The following is a 7096-nucleotide window of genomic DNA, read 5'->3' on the forward strand; positions in this document are numbered from 1 at the left end:
GAAAGACTTGGGGATGGCATTACCCTCTGCATTGTTATTGTGTATAGATTTCTTTGTTGCTGTGATGCATTTAGCTTCCTGATGTTGGGATTCAGCTTTCTATTGTTTGAATAAATATTTTAGTTCTGTCTTCCATGTGAAGAGTTTGTTATATTTTGTGATTCAGAATTATACCGGCATATTCATAGCCACCATAGGCACATTGGTGCTACACAGTCCTGGGGTAAATGTTCCTGTAGCAGGGACCAAGGCAGCCTCCCAACCCAGCTAATCCCAGGGCTTGCTACTCATTGTTTAAGTATTCCCTAGTCTGGAGGCGTTTAATTTTCATAAGGGCCAAACCTCTTCCCAGGATTTTTCTTCAGATCTTCTCCAATCATCCCAGGAGGACCCCTGTTCTGCCCCTTCTCTTATTTATTTTTACCTACTCTATTTTGTCCTGAGGTGCTGTTTTATCTCTTGTGTAGGAAAATTTTGAAAACCTGAAATTTTTTGACCTACTACACACCATCTTCCTAAAATCCTCAGTACTTGTATCTTAAAGACCTGATTGGTTCATGAACACTTCCAAATTTCTAGGCAGTTTGTCCACACGAATATATGAAGAGATACAGTAGTCTCAGTCTTGCAAAATCTAATTTTGTTGTATAGCCTCTCTCCAGTTCGCTCTCTTCATCATAAAAAGATATAAGGAAGACCTCCATAGCCTGGCCTCACCTCTTTCTCACCCCTTCCTCCATGTAAGACCCTTTTATAGTGTAACCAAAGTGCCTCCTCACCTCTACAACTCCTAGATAACTTGGCTTCAGTGAGAATGTTTGAAATAATCTTAATTATGCAGTAATCCTAATTACACAAATTTATTATCCTAATTTAATCCCCTCATTCCAGTATATACACTCTGTTCACACCACCATGTAAGCAGCCATATGTCAGATAACAATGTATTTAGTTAAGAAAGATTTCAAGGTAATTCACAAAGGAAAAAACAAATAGGTGACAGTTTCTGTTACCTCCCTACCAAAGTGAATGCAGTCTCCCATGCATTCACATGCTGATGGGGAAGTAACTAATTACAAAGAAAATGTATAACTTCACTCAGCAGCTAGTAAAACGTAAGTTTTAGTGCCAACATGGATATCTCTGATAGCCTCTCAGATGCAGGATTTTGCCTTACCTACAGCATCATCCTAGCATCTCTTTCCATAAGGAGCTGATCTCCTGAGTTCCCCTCCTCCAGAGAACATTGAGTCTACTTATAAGAACTGCTTTGGCTAGCAACCTCAGCCTACTACCTAGCATCACATGCACCAGGTTGCTTCAGTTTTCCCATGTCTTCAGCAGGTCCTCTGTGACTAGGGGAAAAAAAGTCTGTTTTGCCAATATCATGCCTACTCCCAATGTCTCTCTTCTTCCTTAACCAAATCTATGCTTCCTGATGCATCCTTTGTACCTAGGAAGAAATCTTATGGGATTCTGATGTCCTTGAGCTTCTCCTATGAGTGGTAGCTCTTTTGTCTCAGTCATTAAGGCAATGAGGTCAGATAGGAATCAGTCATTGTTAGCAATGACCACCATACCCTTATTAAATCTTTTTGGTAAAAATGTGTAGTCATTGCAGATCACAGCAGATGCAGAGTTATATTTGTAGGCACACATCATAAAACATCCACTAATTTGCATAGTGTATTTTCAGACAATTCTCCTAGATACATGGACTACATACATAAGCATGTAATGAGGCAGCTCAGGTGGCTTAGGGCATAAACTGCTGGACTTGGAGTTAAGAAGACCAAAGCGTAAATGGTGCCTCAGACACTTAATAGCTGTCTTAACAGCTGCCCAGTTATTAAGCTGGACAAGTCATTTAACCTCTCTGTCAATTCCCTCATCTAAGGAATGTGAACAATAATTGCACCTACCTCATAGAGTTGTAAGGCTCAAATGAAGCAGTGTATGTAAAACACTTTGCACATCCTAAAGTGCTATGCAAATGCTAGCTAGTATTATTACATGCAGGTATATGGTACATAAAATATCCAAATTAGAATATCATGTCAGAGGCCAGATATATAGATCATATGCATAAGCACAACAAAAAGCATCACATATCATAGCTGAATACAGGAGATCAGACACACATCAAATACAAGAGCATTACAATATGTACAAAGTACATTTAAAATATACTTCACTAGTGGTCACTACCTGATGACATGTAATTTATTAACCCATGATTCCTACATTTCATATTTCAACCTGGTTACTAGCTAAAAATCCCTGGCACTTCTACAGTGATCCATGGTCAGTCCTATGTTCTTTGTGAGCCAGATGACCCAAGCTATGCTGCTACATTCAACCTATGAGTGAGGTTCTATAAGCAGCCTCAGTCCCCTTTGGGTCCCCCAAGGTAAAGTAGTAGCCATCTACAAAGATAAAATTGTAGCCTCTGGCTTTAGCCCTCCCCCAGGACCCTATTGGAAAAAGAGGCTCCGCAGATGTCAGGGCAAGTCTTAGCAAACTTCTCTGACCCTAAAGAGAATGCCAACATGTCACATTTGTCATTTGGATCATAATTTGGGTGCTCTAGATGTAGACATTGTCTGGCACCAACTGTCCATCAGGAAAGGGAGGGCCCTGTTCGGAGTCTACTTCATCAATTCTTCATTGTTCCAATTCCCCTCATTGTAAGAGATTCCAACCAACTCTCCTCTAGGCCTCATATTGTCATGATATGTCATGTTTTCAGGGTCCCAATTGACCTCTGCAGCTATTTTGCAGATGCCTTAGCCTTTCAACAACTTCATATTGTATAACTCTCCACTGGTCAGCTTTCATCTCCTTTATTAAACACAGAGATTTTAGTGCAAAATGTCATCTCCCGACTAGAGTTTCTGATGGCATACTTAGGTGTTATTATGTTGTATGGCTCTTTCCTAGCCTTTTGGACTTAGGTCATAGCTAGGTGGTAGGCCTTCTTCAACTGATCCCTCATCTAAGTGATAGACTGATGTGGCTGAAGTGTACTGGAATCATGTTGAACTGCCTCACAAGAGCTGATTATTAAATTTTAGGTACAAACATTTACCACCTTGGAAATCAGTAAATGTTACAAATGAGGGCTTGGTTGCTAACTTCTAGGCTAAGAAAATTATGGAGAAAATATTAACAATGCAGATTAAATGCATGGTATGCACAATTTTTTGAGAGTCAGTTGTTAAACATTTAACAGCACACGGGGCGTGAGCCTCCATATCTCCTTCATCTCCCTAAATTCCAAAGCACAGATCACTAAAACACCAGCTGGTACAGAGTAAATCCTGTGACCTTCTTACATGGGATACAGGAAAGATTACATACTAATTTCACTTCACTTTCTTTTCAGGTCTAAGGATACCCTGCATGTTAAGTAGAATGCAATTAAGATGCTCTAGTTGAAGGTTTTCTTGAAGATAGTAAAGGGTAATTACAAATTTCTTCATTCCTCCCAATACTAACATTTCCTTTAGCAGCTGCTCTGTAATTCTCAACCTTGATTATAAGGGATCCTAGTAGGGATGCCATTACAGAAAAATATTTCTTTCATGATTCCTTAGCTACTGTAAAAATCTGTAGGTTCCTGGTTGACTAGACTTGTACATACTGTGTGAAATGAAACATAACCATACTGATTACCGATTGGATCCTTCCTATCTCCTCTCAGAGATAAAAAGACATTTAGTCAATCAATCAAAAAATATTTGTACTAAGCATATACTATGTGCCAGGCACTGTACTAAGTGCTAGGGATACAAAAAGAACAATAAAAGACAGTCTCTGCTCTCAGGGTGTTTAGTCTGATAAGGGAAACAACATGTAAACACCTATGTACAAACCACATATATTAGAAATAACAGAGAGAAGGTTTTACTATTAAGAGGGATCAGGGGGGTGGCCAGGCAGCACAGCGAGTAAGAGCACCAGCTCCAGTGTTGGGATGACCTGGATCGAATCCCAGGCTCAGATACTCAGCACCACACCCAGAAATAACTGGCTGTGTAACCTTGAGCAAGTTACTTAACCCTGATTGCTTTAAAAAAAAAAAAAAAGAGGGATCAGGAAAAGCTTTCTGTAAATGGTGGGATTTTAGCTAGAACTTGAAGGAAGCCAAGAGGCAGAGATGAGAAAGGAGAGAATTCCATGCAATGAGGGTCAGCCAGTGAAAATGCCTAGAGTCAGGATATGGAGTGTTTTGTTCAAGAAACAATGAAGAGGTTGCTGGATAGCAGAGTATGTAGGAGGAGAAAGGGTAAAATGTAAGAAGACTGAAAAGTTGGTGGGGAGGGGTTTGAAGGTTATGAAGAACTTTGAAGGGAAAAAAAGGATTATGTTCTTTTGATCCTGGAGGTGATATAGAGCCACTGGAATTTATTGAGTAGGAGTGGGGTGATATGGTTAGATCTGTACTTTAGGAAAATTACTTTGGCAGTTGAATTGAGGATGGTCTGGAATAGGGAGAGGCTTGAAGCAGGGAGATCAACCAGTAGGCTATTGCAATAGTGCAGGTATGAGGTGATGAGGGCACATACCAGGATAGTAACAATGTCAGAGGAGAGAAGGGGGCATATGGTAGAGATATTACAAAAGTAAAATGGCAACAGACTGTATATGGGAGAAGGGCAAGGTAAAATAGAGTGAGAAGTCAAGGTTGACACGGTGGAAGCCTGGGTCACTGGGAGGATTGTGCTGTCCACAAATGTAAGAGTGAAGTTTGTAAGTGTGGAGGGTTTGGGGGAAAAGAGAATAAGTTCAGTTTTGAATATGTTGAGTTTAAGATGTCTATGAGACATCCAGTTTGAGGTGTCCAATAGAGAGTTAGAGATGAAAGAACGGAGACTAGGGGAGAAGTTAGGGTTAGACAAATAGATATGAGAATCATCTGCATGGAGATGATAAATGAAACCATGGGAGATAGAAGATTGCCAAAGGAAATCGTATAGAAGCAAAAGAGAAGAGGACCTGAGACAGAGTTCAGTTAGTAGACATGACTTGAATGAAGATCCAACAAAGACTGAGAAGAGTCAACTAGAAAGGTAGGAGGAAAACCAGGAAAGAGTGGTATCCAGAAAACCTAGAAAGAAGAGAGTTTCAGAAAGAAGGTGACTGCTAGTGTCAAAGGCTATAGAGAGGTCAAGAAAGATTAGGATGGATAAAAGGCCATTATATTAGCCAATTAAGAAATCAAAAATAACTTTGAAGAGAGCAATTTCAGTTGAATGATGAGATCAGAAGACAGACAACAGAGTTAAGAAGCCACTGTGGTTAGTGAAATAATGAGGGTTTTTTTTTTCTTTTTTTTCCCCAGTAGCTACTATTACAATTTTCTACATCCATTTTTTTGGGAGGGTTTTCTTGGCAAAGATAACTGAAGTTGTTTGCCATTTTCTTCTCCAGTTCATTGTACAGAGGAGAAAATGGAAGCAAATAGGGTGAAGTGGGTTTCCCAGGGTTACACAGCTGGTTAAGTCTGAGGCCAGATTTGAACTAAGGAAGATGAGTCTTCTTGACTCCAAGCCAGGCACTCTATCCACTGGGCCACCTAGTTGACCAGTGAGTTAGGAAGATGTAAAAGGATTGTCTTGCTATAGTGAGAACCTAGTTGAAATTAAGTTAACATGAATTTATAGTGGACCCAGTCAGCAGGGTTTTGTGATTTTCTCCATCTTTGTTTAGCAACATCTAAGTAGGAGTAAAGGCAGCTGACAGTGGGAGAAATTCAGTGCTGAGGGTTGGGAGGGCAAGATTGGTGATAGGATAAAGGGGCAAAGGATTCCAGAGAAGACAACAGTGTAGAATTTAATCAAATGATCAAGATTGGGAAAGGAGAAGTGAGTAGCTAGAACAAGGGTGATAGCTGGTAAAGAACTAACAGGTCAGAGGACTGGAGGTCACAATGAGGATAAAGATCAGAGTTTAATCCTGTGTTCCTTTCATCTCCAACCAGACCATTCAGACCTCTGGCAAAGATGGCAGTGGCTATGGTTGGAATCCTGGGACTCTGGCTCCAGCCTCAAGCTGGCCAACTGCCCACCACCCAGACTGTTCACCATGGCTCCAAGGTTGTCACCCAATATTTTGGAGTTTTGCACTTTGAGCAACAGAAGTTGAGGGCACTGACCCAGTATATCCCCCCCCCCACAAAACCTGCCATTCCCCGACATTGTCTGCCCTCCCCTCCCATGTCAACTGCTCCGAAAGGAGGTGACAAGTTTTCAGAAAAAAACAAATGATTGCTATGTGTCAGAATGTGGCACTGAGTGCTGAGGATAAGCTCCTTGTCGGGCACCAGCTTCGGAAACACAACATCTCTACGAAAGTCTTTCCCAATTCGATCCTGAATACATTCCTGGAGGAATCCAAGTACCAAAACCTGCTTCTTCTCTTTGTTGACCATAACATGCTGCTAGTGAGCTCAAAACACAAGGCCAAGGAGATGCTTCGGGTCTTGATGAGTGTGCCTATCTACTTGTTGGTTACATTGATGACACCATCCTCAGCTCTCAAGGTTTCCTGAACTACTCCAAACTGCCCTTGCAGTTTTTGGTACAGAGGGAGTTGGTAGGGGGCCAGACCATCCTGCCATCTCAGACCCATTGCCTCCTATAGCACCAGCCCCGTAAGCTGACTGCCTTGTTGGATCAATATATCAGACAGCAGCACAAAGACGACAGTGAAATGTCCAGCACTGGAGAGCCAGCTTCTTCTGACCCTGTAACAGACACTTAGCTGGGCAGGGCTCACCATCCAAATAAAAGCTTCCATAAATCCACTTTGACTCAAAAAAAAAAAAAAAGATCAGAGTTTAAGCTATAGAGCAGAGGAAGAGGTAGAATGACAACACATTGTGATCAGAGGAGTGAATTTCAGTTCCTAAACATGGAAGTGAAAGGGGTGATGGCAAGAATTCTATATATTATGGTTCTAAAAGCTTGCTGGTGCTCATACTCTTCAGGGAAGTGGTATGAGGCAGCAGTACTTTGCTGCGGACCAACCAAGAACTATTCTCACACTTCTTATATGTTTCTATGGACATTTGAGGTTAGCAGAAACTGTTCCA

At 41.1% G+C, this 7096-nt stretch overlaps 1 pseudogene; it reads left to right on the forward strand.

Annotated features, from left to right (window-relative positions):
- The first annotated feature begins 6005 nt into the window (after positions 1–6005).
- Positions 6006–6765, forward strand: LOC138174047 (large ribosomal subunit protein uL10m pseudogene; annotated as a pseudogene).
- The last annotated feature ends 331 nt before the right edge of the window (positions 6766–7096 follow it).

Source organism: Petaurus breviceps, unplaced genomic scaffold (assembly GCF_028583685.1).
Source record: "Petaurus breviceps papuanus isolate PSGF00001 unplaced genomic scaffold, PetGlider_PUasm1.0 68, whole genome shotgun sequence".
Taxonomy (NCBI): domain Eukaryota; kingdom Metazoa; phylum Chordata; class Mammalia; order Diprotodontia; family Petauridae; genus Petaurus; species Petaurus breviceps.